The sequence below is a fragment of the Eschrichtius robustus genome, chromosome 13 (assembly GCF_028021215.1).
Source record: "Eschrichtius robustus isolate mEscRob2 chromosome 13, mEscRob2.pri, whole genome shotgun sequence".
Classification (NCBI taxonomy): domain Eukaryota; kingdom Metazoa; phylum Chordata; class Mammalia; order Artiodactyla; family Eschrichtiidae; genus Eschrichtius; species Eschrichtius robustus.
The window spans coordinates 27190839-27205724 of NC_090836.1; the positions used below are offsets into that span (position 1 = coordinate 27190839).

The 14886-nt window shown below is 41.8% G+C and overlaps 1 protein-coding gene across 7 annotated transcripts in view; it reads left to right on the forward strand.

The window, feature by feature from the left end:
- The first annotated feature begins 228 nt into the window (after positions 1-228).
- The window catches only part of RESF1 (retroelement silencing factor 1), a 31672-nt gene continuing 17014 nt past the window's right edge, over positions 229-14886 (forward strand). For 4 of the 7 annotated variants that reach the window (XM_068560505.1, XM_068560498.1, XM_068560503.1 and 1 more), the window contains exons 1-2: positions 229-333; positions 1669-1759. The gene's annotated coding sequence lies outside the window, so the exon portion shown is untranslated. Of the gene's footprint in view, positions 334-687; positions 771-1668; positions 1760-8421; positions 8604-14886 lie in introns of those variants that run through there. The other 3 variants (XM_068560501.1, XM_068560499.1, XM_068560504.1) reach the window with 3 other exon arrangements.

Consider the following 14886-nt stretch of genomic DNA (forward strand, 5'->3'; position numbering starts at 1 on the left):
ACAAATCCTTCGAAAGAATCTGATGCAAGTTAAAGGCGGAGAGCCACTGCTGGAGTTTTCTTCCTCAGATACGTAAACAAGCTTTGCAAGTTTGGGAGATGACTGGGGGGCGGGGCTAGCCCCGGACGCTACTTCATCCGATCGGCACTAGGACCCCGGCGCCGGGGACCGGGTCTCGCAGCGGCCGTTGCGCCCGGGGCGGGGTTGTGCTGTTCCGGGAGAGGGGCCTCCAACTCGACCCGCCCCTGGAGGCGGACCCGAGTTGACTTAAACTCTGGGGCCGTGAGGCGCTGTGCTTTCCCCGCTCACCCTGGCTGGGTTGCGTGCCCGTTGGTAAGTGGCGGGGGCGGGGGGCCTGGTTCCCGGCGGGCACTGGCACGTCTTCACTGGTCTTGGCGGGGCTGGGGGCACCGGGAGTCCAGGTGTCTGCGGGCGGGGGCTGGGCGTGTGGCGGCGAGCGCTTTTGTTCTGCGGAGGGGACAGAGTGGCGGCTGCGGGGGCTCCGGGGGCTCGGGCCTCGGGCCCCGGGCCCGCGGTGAGCGCGCCCCGCTGGCCGCCGCCCAGAGCTGGGCGGGCCCGCCGGGCTCGGCTCGCTGCCCTCCCGCGGCGCGGGGCTGGCCCGGAGGAGCCGCGGACTCAGAGCCTGACCCAGAGGGCGGCGCCTCGCCGGGTGTTTTCTGTGGATCGTCTTACTCTTCACGGTAGAGGTCGCGGGTGCCGACTACGAGGACGCATTTTGTTAAACTCCAAGGCGATTGGTTAGGCTGGATGTGAGAGTGGCTTATGTTTTTATTGATTTCCTGTCGCTGGCTTGAAAAAAAGATATTTGTTTTGCATTTATTTTTCTAGTGTTTTCTTCCTCCCCACCCCCATTATGCAGAACCTCCCGAAACAATTGCTTCGCTTGCATCTCCAAGTGGCCCGCGAACGAGCTTGTGCCGGAGACGCTTTCTGTTCCTCTGCAATAGTTAGTCCCTCGAGGCATTTTTAAATGCACAAATGCGTACCGATTTTAGATGTTCTCGAGGGACGCGAATTCCCTAAGCAGATGACCTTAGGATCCAAGCTTACGGAGAATCGTTTCACTGAAAACAATTTGTAATACTTCTAGTGCCTGTATTCAAAATAAAGAGAACAGCAAGGGATGGGGATGAGCTTGGATGCATTTAAATAGGCGGGTCGCAGAGCTTGTTTGGGGATTTTTCTGATTAATGCGTTAGCTGTAAACCACATTTAAGTTTTATTTAGTGTTATTATGCATGAGTTAAGGTTTTACTTATTTTTTTTACTGTACAGTTGGCTTCTCGTTTACTAATCCAATAAAGAATTAAAGTGTTGCTTAGCGTGATAAAATAATAGTGGCCCAGGAGGAGCGCCCGTGAATTATCACTTAAAAAGTGAATGGTATTTTAAGGCAGACCCAGTTTCTGTTTGTTACTTTGCCTTCTTAATAAGAATTCAGTAAACTTAGTTTGCTTTTGGTGCAACCTTAAGGAACAGTTTGCACAGCAGTGTCATGTCAAGTAAACAGATTAGTGTGTATTTTTATTATAAATTTAATATGAACTTTATAAATTCAACTATAAATTTTGTATTAAATTATATATTATATATTTAAGTTTTATATTAAGTTATTATCAGTTATAAAATGTTTCTTGCTGTTCCTAGGACCAAAGAAGTAAACACACACTGTGGAGTGGTACTGACACGGGGAAATGGGAACATATACAGTAATGAATGAGTAATATCATATTTAAAGGTAAGCGTGTCACCTCTAAGTAGTCTAATTTATCTGTTGTGGAACAAAATTATTAAGTTGAATCAGCATTGGTTAAATATTAAACTATAGGATGCTGTGGATTTCACGTCAAAGCTTGAGAAATATGGTTGGCATGGCATGGAGAATTCAGTTGTTCATCTTTGCAAGAAAAGGAATAGGAGATGATGGTGAGGTGACTGTGGTCTAAGTTACTGAGGAAGAGGTCTACTTAACATTATTCTCTACATGGTCTGTCTCTTATTTTATGTTTTAAATTCATCATATGTGGCACATGGGGTTGGAGGAAGGCAGCACAGAGCAGAACTCTGGGAGAACCATTCCCTGAAATATCAACCTATAAAGCCAAAGAGGTCATTTCAGGGCTTCCATCCTGTAAACTCCAAGTAGTGTTAGGAAATCATCTGTAATGATTAAGACCATGGTCCCTGCAGTCAGACTGCTGAGCTTCAGATTTTGGCTCTACCACTTGCTATCTCTGCAACCTTGGGAGAATTATTTAACTTCTCTGCCTCAGTTTTCTCATCTTCTGTGAAATGGGGGTGACAGTAGTACCTAGCTCGCAGGATTGCTGTGATAAGTTAATGAGTTTGGTAGATAGAACACACTTGGAAGAGCTCCTGGTAAATGGTAAGTGCTTAATAAATCTTAGCTGTTGTCATGAGAAGAAATATATTTTATGGCCTAAGAAAATTAACACTGTCTTATAGGAGATTCAGTTTGCTCATTTAAGCTCTAAATCAGTTTATCAAGTTTGTGTTGATTAGACCCTTCACTGTAGATCATGTTGGAGGTTCTGTTTTTGTAAGGAAGTACCAGACACAACTCTGGTTTTTACCTGCAGCCGTTGTTTTTTTTTTAATTAATTAATTAATTAATTTTTGGCTGCGTTGGGTCTTCGTTGCTGCGCGCAGGCAGTCTCTAGTTGTGCCTAGGGCTTCTCATTGCGCTGGCTTCTCTTGTTGTGGAGCACAGGCTCTAGGCTCGTGGACTTCAATAGTTATAGCACGCGGGCTCAGTAGTTGTGGCTCGTGGGCTCTAGAGCGCATGCTCAGTAGTTGTGGTGCACGGGCTTAGTTGCTCCGCGGCATGTGGGATCTTCTTGGACCAGGGCTCGAAGCCGTGTCCCCTGCATTGGCAGGCGGACTCTTAACCACTGCGCCACCAGGGAAGCCCTAAAGGCGTAATCTTAAAAAAAAAAATGTTATCTTGTGGACCTTTGAAGAACTCTAAGTGCTTTGTTGACAGACAGCTATGTAGTGTGTCTATGCTTGCTATCCTAAGTGTGCTTGTAAATTGAAGGGCAGTGTTAGAGGCTAGCCTGTTGAGGTAAATGTCTCAAGTGATTGCAGAGATTTAATGACAGTCACTAAGATTGTCTTGAGATGTGTTAAATTACAAGACTTCATTTGTAAATAAAATCTTAACTTGTGTTTAAAATTGTGGTTAAAGAAATTATATTGTCCACTTAGGTTTCAAGAAACAAAAAATCATAAGCAAATTTTTTTAAGCCCCCAAAGAGAATTTTTTGGATCACATAACTTAAGAGTTCATGTGAGAAGATATACAGATTGCCAACAAACACATGAAAGGATGCTCAACATCACTAATCATTAGAGAAATGCAAATGTAGGTGATACCTACAATGAGGTATCACCTCACACCAGTCAGAACGGCCATCAAAAAATCTACAAACAATGCTGGGGAGGGTGTGGAGAAAAGGGAACCCTCTTGCACTGTTGGTGGGAATGTAAATTGATATAGCCACTATGGAGAACAGTATGGAGGTTCCTTAAAAAACTAAAAATAGAACTACCATTACACCCAGCAATCCCACTACTGGGCATTTACCCTGAGAAAACCATAATTCAGAAAGAGTCATGTACCACAATGTTCATTGCAGCGCTATTTACAATAGCCAGGACATGGAAACAACCTGTGTCCATTGACAGATGAATGGATAAAGAAGATGTGGCACATATATACAATGGAATATTACTCAGCCATAAAAAGAAACGAAATTGAGTTATTTGTAGTGAGGTGGATGGACCTAGAGTCTGTCATACAGAGCGAAATAAGTCAAAGAGAAAAACAAACACCATATGCTAACACATATATATGGAATCTAAAAAAAAAAATGGTTCTGAAGAACCTAAGGGCAGGACAGGAATAAAGACTCAGACGTAGAGAATGGACTTGACGACACAGGGAGGGGGAAGGGTAAGCTGGGATGAAGTGAGAGAGTGGCACTGACATATATACACTACCAAATGTAAAATAGATAGCAAGTGGGAAGCAGCCGCATAGCACAGGGAGTCCAGCGAAGTGCTTTGTGACCACCTAGAGGGGTGGGATAGGGAGGATGGGAGGGAGACGCCAAGAGGGAAGAGATATGGGGATATATGTATATGTATAGCTGATTCACTTTGTTATAAAGCAGAAACTAATACACCATTGTAAAGCAATTATACTCCAATAAAGGTGTTAAAAAAAAAAAGTTCATGTGGCTTGACTTTCAGGTTTGGCTGGATCCAACATTTGAATCTGAAAGAAAGTATTAAAGACTTGAGACACTGTCTTTGAGTTCTGCTGTCCTCTTTGGCATTGACTTCATTCTCAGGCACAGCTCCCCCTTCATTGGGTAGCCCTAACATCTCCAGGTATATAGCCAGTCAGCTTCAACTTGCACAGAGCATGTCTTTGGTTGCTCTGCCAGGTCTATAATTACATTAGTGCTCATCGTGTCATGTGCCCATGTCTGTGCTAACAACTGGGAAATGTTTTGTTTTTTTAAACTGTAGTTTAGAGATATAATTCTATATCATATTCATATAATTCAGTTTATTCACTTACAGTATACAGTGGTTTTGCATATATTCACATAGTGTGCAACCATTACCACAATCACTTTTAGAACATATTCTTGCCCCCAAAAAGAATCTCTACTCATTATACTCTCCATATATTCTCTATACTCTCCATTCTCCCCCAACCCATGCATCTCCAGGCAACCGTTAATCTAGTTTGTCTCTAGAGTTGTGTATTCTGAACATTTCTTATAGATGATGTCATATGTGATCTTTTACGACTCTTTTCTCACCTAGCGTGATGTTTTCAAGATTGATTCATGATAAGCATGTATGTATTTCATTGCTTTTCATTAGCAAGTAATAATTCCATTGTATGGTTATGCCACATTTTGTTTTCCTTTCATCAATTCACACACATTTGGATTGTTTCCACTTTTTGGCTATTCTGAATAATGTTGCTGTGACCATTCATGTACAAGTGTTTGTATGGACATACATTTTCAATTCGCATATTATGTATATATCTAGGAGTGGAATTGCTCTGTCATATCATATGGTAACTATATTTGACCTTTTGAGAAATTGCCAGACTGTTCTTGATGAAGCATATACATTCTCAGTAGTAACAGCAATGCACAGGAGGAGTTCCAGTTTGTCCACATCCTTACCAACACTTGTCTTTTTGATTGTAGCTATCATAGTGAGCATTAAGTGGCATCCTGTGATTTTATTGCTTTCCTGTGGTAGTTAATGATGTTGAGCATCTTTTTGTGCATATTGCCTATTTGTATATCTTTGGAAAAAGTGTCTATTCAAAATCTCTGTTAAATTCAAGTTTTTATATTGTCGAGGTGTAAAAGTTCTTTATATATTCTGGATTCTAGTTTCTTCCTAGTGATCATATATATGAGGATTTGTTTTTGGATTCTGTTCCATTGATCAATGTCTATCCTAGTTCAGTCCCACATGACTTTGTTTACTCTATTTTTTTTTTAGCCTTTGGTATTAGTTATTATAATTAGTTGTTGCATAATTACCCCAAATATTAGTGGCTTAAAACAGCAAATAGTTATCTCATATAGTTACTATGGGTCAGGAATCAGGGAATGGCTTAGCTGAGTGGTTCTGGCTCAGGGCTTTTCATGAGGCTGCTGTCAGGATATTGGCAGGAGCTGCACACAGTTTTTGAAGGCTTGACTGAGGCTCAGGGATTTGCTTCCAAGATGGCTCACTCACATAGCTGTTGGAAGGAGGCTTTAGTTTTTTGCCATGTGAGTATCTCCATATTTTGCCTGAGTGTCCCGATGACGTGACTGCTGGCTCTTCCCCTTCTCATCAGGTCCTTTCAGATGGGCAGCAACATCATTGGAAACCACAGAGGTTCAAGGTACAGGGAAGGCTTGCAAGATCATCAGTACCATTAGAGTGCAAAACTAAAAAGGCTCCCAATGTGATGTGCACCCTTGCTCAATGGTAGCTCTTCTTATTAATTTGCAGTTACTATTTTAAGATCTGCTGGTAGTGCAGGGTCTCCTGCAGAGGTGGGGTGGGGTGCTGTGGCTCACGGGGACAAGGACACTGGCAGCAGCAGTTCTGGGAAATACCCATTGGCGTAAGGCCCCACCAAAGAGCCTGTAGCGGTTTACTCTAGTTTTGTAGTTTAAAGTTTTGAAATTGGGAAGTGTGAGTCCTTCAACTTTATACTCTTTTTCAAAATGAATTTTAGGGTCAGTTTCTCAATTTCTGCAAAGAAGACATCTGGGACTTTGGTAAGGGTTGTAATGAATCTGTAGACCAATTTGAGGAGTAGTGCCGCCTTGAGAGTATCAAATCTTCCAGTCCATGAATGTGGGATGTGTTTCCATTTATTTACGTCTTTAATTTCTTTTGGCAATGTTTTGTAATATTCAGAGTGTACAATTTTTACTTTTCGTTAAATTTATTCCAAAGTATTTCATTCTTTTTGCTGTTACTGTAAATGGAATTGTTTTCTAGATTGTTGTATAGAAATAAATTTGGTTTTTGTATACTGAGCTTGTACTAGGCGACCTAGTCAAACTAGTTCTATTAGTTTTTTAGTGGATTCCTTACAACTTCCTATATACAAGATGAAGCCATCTGTAAGTAGAGGTAGTTTTATTTCTTTTTTTTTTTTTAATTTTTTTATTTATTATTTATTTATTATGTTTATTTTTGGCTGTGTTGGGTCTTCGTTTCTGTGTGAGGGCTTTCTCCAGTTGCGGCGAGTGGGGGCCACTCTTCATTGCGGTGCGCGGGCCTCTCACTATCGCGGCCTCTCTTGTTGCGGAGCAGAGGCTCCAGACGCTCAGGCTCAGTAGTTGTGGCTCACGGGCCCAGTTACTCCGCGGCATGTGGGATCTTCCCAGACCAGGGCTCGAACCCGTGTCCCCTGCATTGGCAGGCAGATTCTCAACCACTGCGCCACCAGGGAAGCCCTAGTTTTATTTCTTAATTTCCAATCTAGCCATGGCTAGAACCCCTCCTACAGTGTTGAATAGAAGTGGCAAGAGCAGATATCCTTGTCTTGTTCCTGATCTTGTAAAGGGAAAAACAGTCAGGCTTTAAAGCTGTGGCTTTTCTTGTAGATGCCTTTTATCCAGTTGAGTAAGTTCCCCTTTGTTTCTAGTTTTAGTGTTTTTATCTGAAAGGGTGTTGGATTTCAGGATGCATTTAATTTCAGTCGTAGTAGATGCTTTTTCTACATGTGCTTGAGATGATTATGTGGTTTGTGTCCTTTATTCTACTGATGTGTTATATGACATTGGTTCAACATAAAAAATAAAAAAATCAATCTTGCATTTCTGGGAAAGTACCAGTTGGTCATGGCGTATACTTATTTTTATATGCTGTTATATTTGGTTCACTAGTATTTTGTTGAAGATTTTTGCATCTATATTCATAACAGATTGGTCTGTAGTTTTATTGTGATTTTATGTATTTATTTATTTCCTGATTTTAGTATTGGCCTCAAAATTGATTTGGGAAGTATTCCCTCTTTTATGTTTTAGAAGAGTTTGTAGAGTGGGTTTTAAATGTTTAAATTTTTGGCATGAATCACCAGAAAGTCATCTGGGCCTAGCCATTTCTTTTTGGGTTGTTTTTTGGTTATTAATTCAATTTCTTTATGGGTCTGTTCCGATTTCCTGTATCTTCTTGAGTCAGTTTTGGTCAGTGTGTCTTTTGGGATTCTGCACCCAATTCCAATGTGTGTGGGGTGGGAGTTCCCCCCCATACCACCAACAACCAATTCTCTGGGAATATCAGTTGGGTGTTCTACAATTCAACTTGTTACCAAGTCCAAGCTCCCTCTACTTGCTGCACGACAGGCCAGTAAATCAGGAGACGAGGTGTTGAGGCAAGGAATATGACTTTATTCCGAAAGCCGGCAGACGGAAAAGATGGCAGACTAGTGTCTCAAAAGAACCATCTTATCGGGGTTTGGATGCCAGTTTCTTTTATAGAACAGAGAGGGGGAGGAGGTGAGGAAATGAAGTAAAAAGGCCATAAGTTTTGCAAATATCCCCTGGAATGGCCAGCCTCAGGGAGGAGGGGATGTGTTGATTTCTTCTTTCTTGCAGCCATCCACAGGTGGACAGAGTCTGGACACTTCCCTGAACAAAGGCACTTTGGTTTAACATTCAGGGGCAGGGTTCCCTGAGTCAGGCCATTATGTATAGACAGTATCCTTTTAGTGAACAAAAGCAGCGGAAAGCAAAGGTTAAAGTAAAAGAACCAGATCCAACATGTAGTTAGATTTGTCTCTTCCCTGTTACAAACTCAATTCTGACACTATCTACCCGGAAATGCCATCAGATTCCACAGGTCGAAGCCTCAGTCCCACAAGCTGCCTCACCCCCCACTTCAGATGCACAAGCCCACATTGTCACCTGTGCTTCTGACTGGATACAGATTGGAGGTTTCCAGGACCGACCCTCTCCTTGAACTTCATACACCAGTCTCAAGTCCAGGTTGATACCTGTATTTCTGATCGATTGGTAAGAGGTTTCTAAGACCCCCCTCCTCTGTTCAATTAATTTGCTAGAGAGACTCACAGAACTCAGAAACATTTTACTTACTAGATTACTGGTTTATTGCAAAGGATATTAAAGGATATTGTTACACAATACTCAACTGAGTAAATTTGAGGATCTAATTGGCTTTTTTCAACAATTCATGAATTGAGAGTAAATTGGAGCTCTGAGGAGCTGTACAGAATGGAAGCCTTTTATAGAAACCCGGCCGAGAAGGAGGTTATTAGCAAAAGAAAAGAAAGTATTGTTTCAGGCAAGGTTACCTCACTAGTGCTGACCAGGAAATTCCAGAAATTTAAGTCCTGGGAGATTTTGAAACTGCAATTAAATCTTAGTTTGCTGTCCTGGGGGCAAGTGGCTCCAACCTAGGACCTGTTGTTTTTGTTTTTGTTTTTATTTTTTAACAATAGGAGTCATCAACCAGATGGAAGAGTGGAAGAGATGTGTAGGGTGAAGTACATGGGAGGAAGGGATGTGGAGCTTCCATGCCACTTCTCCCCAGATCATGTGTTCATCAACCCCGAAGCTCCCCAACCCTGCCCGTTGGGGTTTTTATGGAGACCTCTTTACACAGTCATGATTGATTAAATCACTGGCCATTGGTGATTGATTCAACCTCCAGCTCCTCTCCCCTCCTGGAGCTGTGGGGTTGGGGAGGGAGGTGCGGGGCGGGGGGTGAGGGGTGGGACTGAAAGTTCAACCCTCTAATTGTTAACGCAAACACAGTGAGACCAAACAAACTGAAATGTCAGAGTTTGCAGCAGAGAAAGGTTTATTGCAAGGCCATGCAAGGAGATGAGGTGGCTCATGCCCTGAAAAGCCTTGAGCTCCCTGAAGGGTTTCAGCAAAGCATTTTCAAAGGCCAGGTGATTGGGGCGGGGCTCTCAGGGTAAGTGATCAGCTTGCGCACAGTTCTCTGATTGGCTGATGGTGAGGCAGCCGGGTGGTGTCACAGGGGTTAACCTCATCAGTCCTTAGGCTCCAGGAGGCCTGGGGATATGTGCTCATGATCATCATGTAGTTTGTCCAACAACTCAGGAAATTTGCATCAAATACTATTATCTAGGTACTTCAGAGAGGAGCTAAAGCAGAGGATATGGGGGAAGGCCTGTCCCAGAAAGGCCCCATAGGGTCCTGCTGTGTTACAAAATCATCTGGTTGGTTCTCCTGGCAACCAGCCTCCATCCTTAGGTGCAGTCAGAAAGTCACCTCAGTGACATAACAAAAGACACCTTATCACTCTCACTAAGGAAAATCCGAGGGTTTTAGGAGCTTTGTGCCACAAATGGGGATGAAGACCTAATAATGTATTTCTTATTATAAATTACAATATCACAGGGGTTTGTCCTTATCATCCAAATGATCTGAATATATTGGCATACAGTTGTTCATAGTATCTCTTTTTAAATGTAAGGTTGGTAGTAATGTCCTTATTCCTGAGTTTAGTAATCTGAGTCTTTTTTCTTGCGCAGTCTGGCTAAAGGTTTATCAATTTTGTTGATCTTTTCAGAGACCCAACTTGTGGTTTTGTTAGTTTTCTCTCTTTTTGTATTCTTGTGGCTAAAGTTTATGACAGCAAAGGATACACTATAGGACCAACGGGGAAAAGGTGTGCATAGGCAAAGTCCATAGAAGTCAGATGTGTGCTTCCAGATTCTCCCTCCATTGAGAGCTGCATGGACATGCTTTCTTTGTAGCTGGAGACTGCAGGAACACATGGTCTCAGGAAGCAATTATATACAGTAAAAATTCTTAAAGACCCTAAAGAACATTTGTTTATGTAGGTTACATCAATGTTTACTGCATTAAAAACAAACAGGAATTTTTAAAAACTATTTTATTTAAAAATAACAGTAGGACTTGCCTGGTGGTGCAGTGGTTAAGAATCCGCCTGCCAATGCAGGGGACCACGGGTTCGAGCCCTGGTCCGGGAGGATCCCACATGCTGCGGAGCAACTAAGCCCATGTGCCACAACTACTGAGCCTGCGCTCTAGAGCCCGTGAGCCACAACTACTGAGCCCATGTGCCACAACTACTGAAGCCTGCGCGCCTAGAGCCCGTGCTCCACAACAAGAGAAGCCACCACAATGAGAAGCCCATGCACCACAACGAAGAGTAGCTCCCCACTTGCCACAACTAGAGAAAGCCCGCGCTCAGCAACAAAGACCTAACGCAGCCAAAAATAAATAAATGAATAATAATTAAAAAAACCAGAGTAAATCCTTACATGTTAATATAAATGTTTTCCAAAACAACACAAAACACCAGTGAAAAGAGTGGCATTGTTTTGTATTTTTGCAAATCTCTTTAATGTCTGGCTAATAGTTGGATTCTTATATCTGCTTCTGCATTCAGTTTCTTGCTACGTGTTACTTTAGTTGAAGTAGTTGAAGGATGTTTATTGGATGACAGAAATTCATCTTCAGTAGGTCACTTTCATTATGCCCCTAAAGATTCACTGCCACAATTTCTATCAGTTTTTACATTTTCCTTCTATATGATCATGTCATTGGGCAAAGTGTTGTGGCTAGGGTGGCTTAGAGCATGGGATTATTCACTTTACAACTGAGTGCCATTCCTTCTCATCCAGCAAAATTTGAATGGCTCCCCTATGCTGGTGGGGAAGGAAGACAGTACTGATCATGGGGGTAGGGGGCGCTTAGAAACCATTAATCTAATTTACTCCAGACTGTTGCCACCATCTTCAGTATAACTACAGGCCAATGGAAGATCTTAACCTAAGGACACTTAGAAACTCAGCAGCTGCTGACTTTGAGAGTGGATGTCCTTGGAGCTGTGTCCTTGGGCAAAGGCCTGAATACTTCATCCTATTAGTCATGATTTCTCATGGTTTCCTGATTAGAACCCTCTTGTGTACATTTTCTAGACTGTAGTTATGGCTCTGAATTTAACTGCTTGCTGGATCTGTCATCCTTTACCTGACCCTGCTGACAAGAAGGTAGATTCTGTCCTGTATATTTCTTCTGGTACTTGAGATCTGTTTGCATCATTAATCTTAACCTCCAGTTTTATAGAATCTGAATCTTAACCCCATGACAACAAAATGCCTCTGTTGTAGTTCTTGGAATCCTGTCAACAACCTGGGACTACCAGAACAAACACTATAATGTGCCGATTATGACAGTGGTAACCAACAGGGAGGAAAAGATTTTTATCAGATTTCTCTTCAGAGGCATTTCGGCGTACTTTATGGGAACTGTTCACTTCTACTCAGGGAGTTTGTCTACCTCAAGAGGCACAGAATCGCCTCATTCCTATTGTAATAAGTGATGCTTATCTCCTAATGCAGTTTGTACCCCAGTAGAATATTGTTAAGTAGCTTATACTTGCCTACCAAATATTAATCATCTATACTTGAGGCAGTTGTCAGGGATTTCCAGATACTTGAGACCACTACCCCTCTAATGGGTCGTGTTTCCTTGAGGTGGGAACCTAGAGGGCCCAAATGAGTTGCTAGGCAGAACTCCAAGGAAGGATAACTGACTTCTTCCTGTGTGCTCTGTGATCTTTAGTTCCCACTTTAGGGAATAATACTCCTAGAAAAGGTGGTCTGAAATTTGTCTGACCTCTACTATAAAGACGCAACAAACAAGTGTAAACTTTCTAGCCCCAGTGATCATCGCATTGCTCTGAATTTCCTGCTGCCCATCATGATGAGTGCCAACATCTCATGCTGTACTGAGATTAATCAGTCAGGGAAAGGAGAGCAATTTATTCCGGCTTCTCCATTCTCCCAGGAGGAAGCCATGTGGTTCTGACTGGTGAACCTTGATGGCATCTGGGACATATGGGGAGCCTGGTTGTGGCCTGATCATCCTGCTGAGAGTCACTGTCTAGTCACTCTTACCCAGTGTTACCTAAGAGGAAGTATAATTAAGTAGGGTGTCTGATTGTGCTTCTGAATCGAATTTGGAGCTAGGTACCTGAAAGATTGGAGAGTAGACGTGTAGGTGAACAGCTTCACCGTGGGGCTCTGATGACCCTTCTTTTCCTTTAAAAGCCTCACAGGCAAAGTTTAGCTTAATCTCAGTCTGACCCACACCTTGGCAGGACACCCCACAGGTCCACAATGTGGTTTCTCTTCCTCCCTAGTTCCACTTGCACTCAAGACTTGACAGCCTCCCTTCCCTTGGGGTATAACTGCAGGCTATGAGATGACTGCGGTTTAGTTCTCATCCGCCTTGGTACTACCTTGTGGGACTAGGGACACTGAAGTTGGTTTTGCTGTTTGAGTGGGTAAAAAACTACATAAGAATCCATTCAGTCTTGCCTCCTTTCTGTCTGCGGCAGTGTAGAGAGCCGACCTAACAGCTGGGACAGTGGCCCTGCCAGCCGCGGTGCTCCTGCTTAGGACTGCTTGGCTTCGTGCATTTGTTGTGACCATTAGATGTATTTAGTATTCAATACAGTTCTTGACATAAATTTTCAAGTGTTAGCTGTTACTATTTATAAGTTGTGTTATAAAGGTAAAATTTAGGGTAGTCTATTCTTGAAAGCCTAATTCAAGGACTGATAAAAGCCTTATTTCTCTTAGGACTAAGAACACAAGAAGTCAGAGCTGGAATAGGTTGAGTAAATCTTGATACTTTTGGAATTCCTCAGAAGTGGGTTTTACCACTTATGTGTGGTATTTCTGGTTTTGTTGATTTTAAAGAAGAATCTATAGCTTTTTCCATTGGAGATGAGTTTTGCAATGAAAAATACTGGTTTTTCCTCAATTTAATCACATCAGTGGAATCTCCAAATAAACACGTTAGAAGTGGAACTAAAGACATAACGGAAGGTTCCAATTTAAAATACCAGAAGAGATATATGTTTTTTTCAGGTATGAGAAGAGTACTATATTTTTTAAGAAATCCTGTATTTTTGAGGTACTGAAATGCTTACAGATGAAATCATGTAATGTTTATGGTTGACACAGATGCAAAGGGAGGGGTGGAGACTTTTTCCCATTTGCAGATTTAAATAGGGACTTCTCTTTAACTTGGTGTTCAACAATTATAGATAACATTTATTCATTTGACAAACATTTATTGAAGCCTGCTAGACAACTGTCTAGATATGCATCTTTTTTTTTTTTTTTTTAATTTCTGGGCCACGCCATGCGGCATACTAGTTCCCTGACCAGGGATGGAACCCGTGCACCCTGCAGTGGACACGCAGAGTCTTAACCACTGTTTTGCCAGGGAAGTCCCTAGATACGCATCTTTTGCTTTTCCCTGAGACAGTCTTTTTAAAAGCCTATCACTCTTGGCTTTGAATAGCATTATCTTTCACTATAATAATGTTCCAGTTTCTTTGATAAATTAATGGTTACCCTTGCATATAAAAAATTCTTGATGTGGCTTAATTTGCCCTTTCATGTTCTGTTTCTTACTACTTTTTCTGGCCTAAAGTAAGCCTGGCCATGGTAAACCATAATATGATAGGTCCATTTCAGTAGAGTTTTTTCTGTTGGTGGTTGTAAATGCTTGTGCATTTGTGTTGAAGATAGATATTAATATGATTATTCTTCAAAGGTATGATTTTTAGGTTATTTTTTGGTTTGTAATTTTCTGTAATAAGTCTGACTTCAAATAAAGGAGGCTTTCCAGTTAAACCATATTTGCATTGTATGGATATAGAATATTTTAAAATAAAAAAAATTCACAAGCCTTTTCTTAACGTTAGTAAGGTCTTTATGAAGATTTTATGTGAAAATCCGCATGCATTGTTACATTTATAGTCTACTGCAGCCACTCACTTCCCTTTTTTTCCAGCTTCACTAATTCATCTTAATTTCGCAGTTTACAACTTGCTATTCACAACTTCCTATGCCATGGATTTTAGTGACTTGCTTTTGTCCCACTTTTCTCACAGGAAGTAATAGTAATAATATATATAAGATTTCAATCCAGAGACTGTCAGACCTAAAGATAGACTTTAGGGTTTTTTTTAATTAAAAATTTTAAAAGACTGTTTTTGTGATGACACACAGGAAGCCTCCATGGATTCTCTCTTTGGAATAGGAGTATATGAATTATGACTCTAAATCCCCCCAGTGTAGACCATAGCACTTTATTAATGTCAACACACCCGGGCTGCTTGCCTCCCTTCCCAGTGAGGGCCACCACAGTTTATCAGCATCAACATATTAGTATTGCTTGTTCTCCAAACCGTAAAACCTACAGCCAGATGGGTGGGTTAGTAGAGCCAAACTTTGTGCGGCTATATCAAGGATCATTA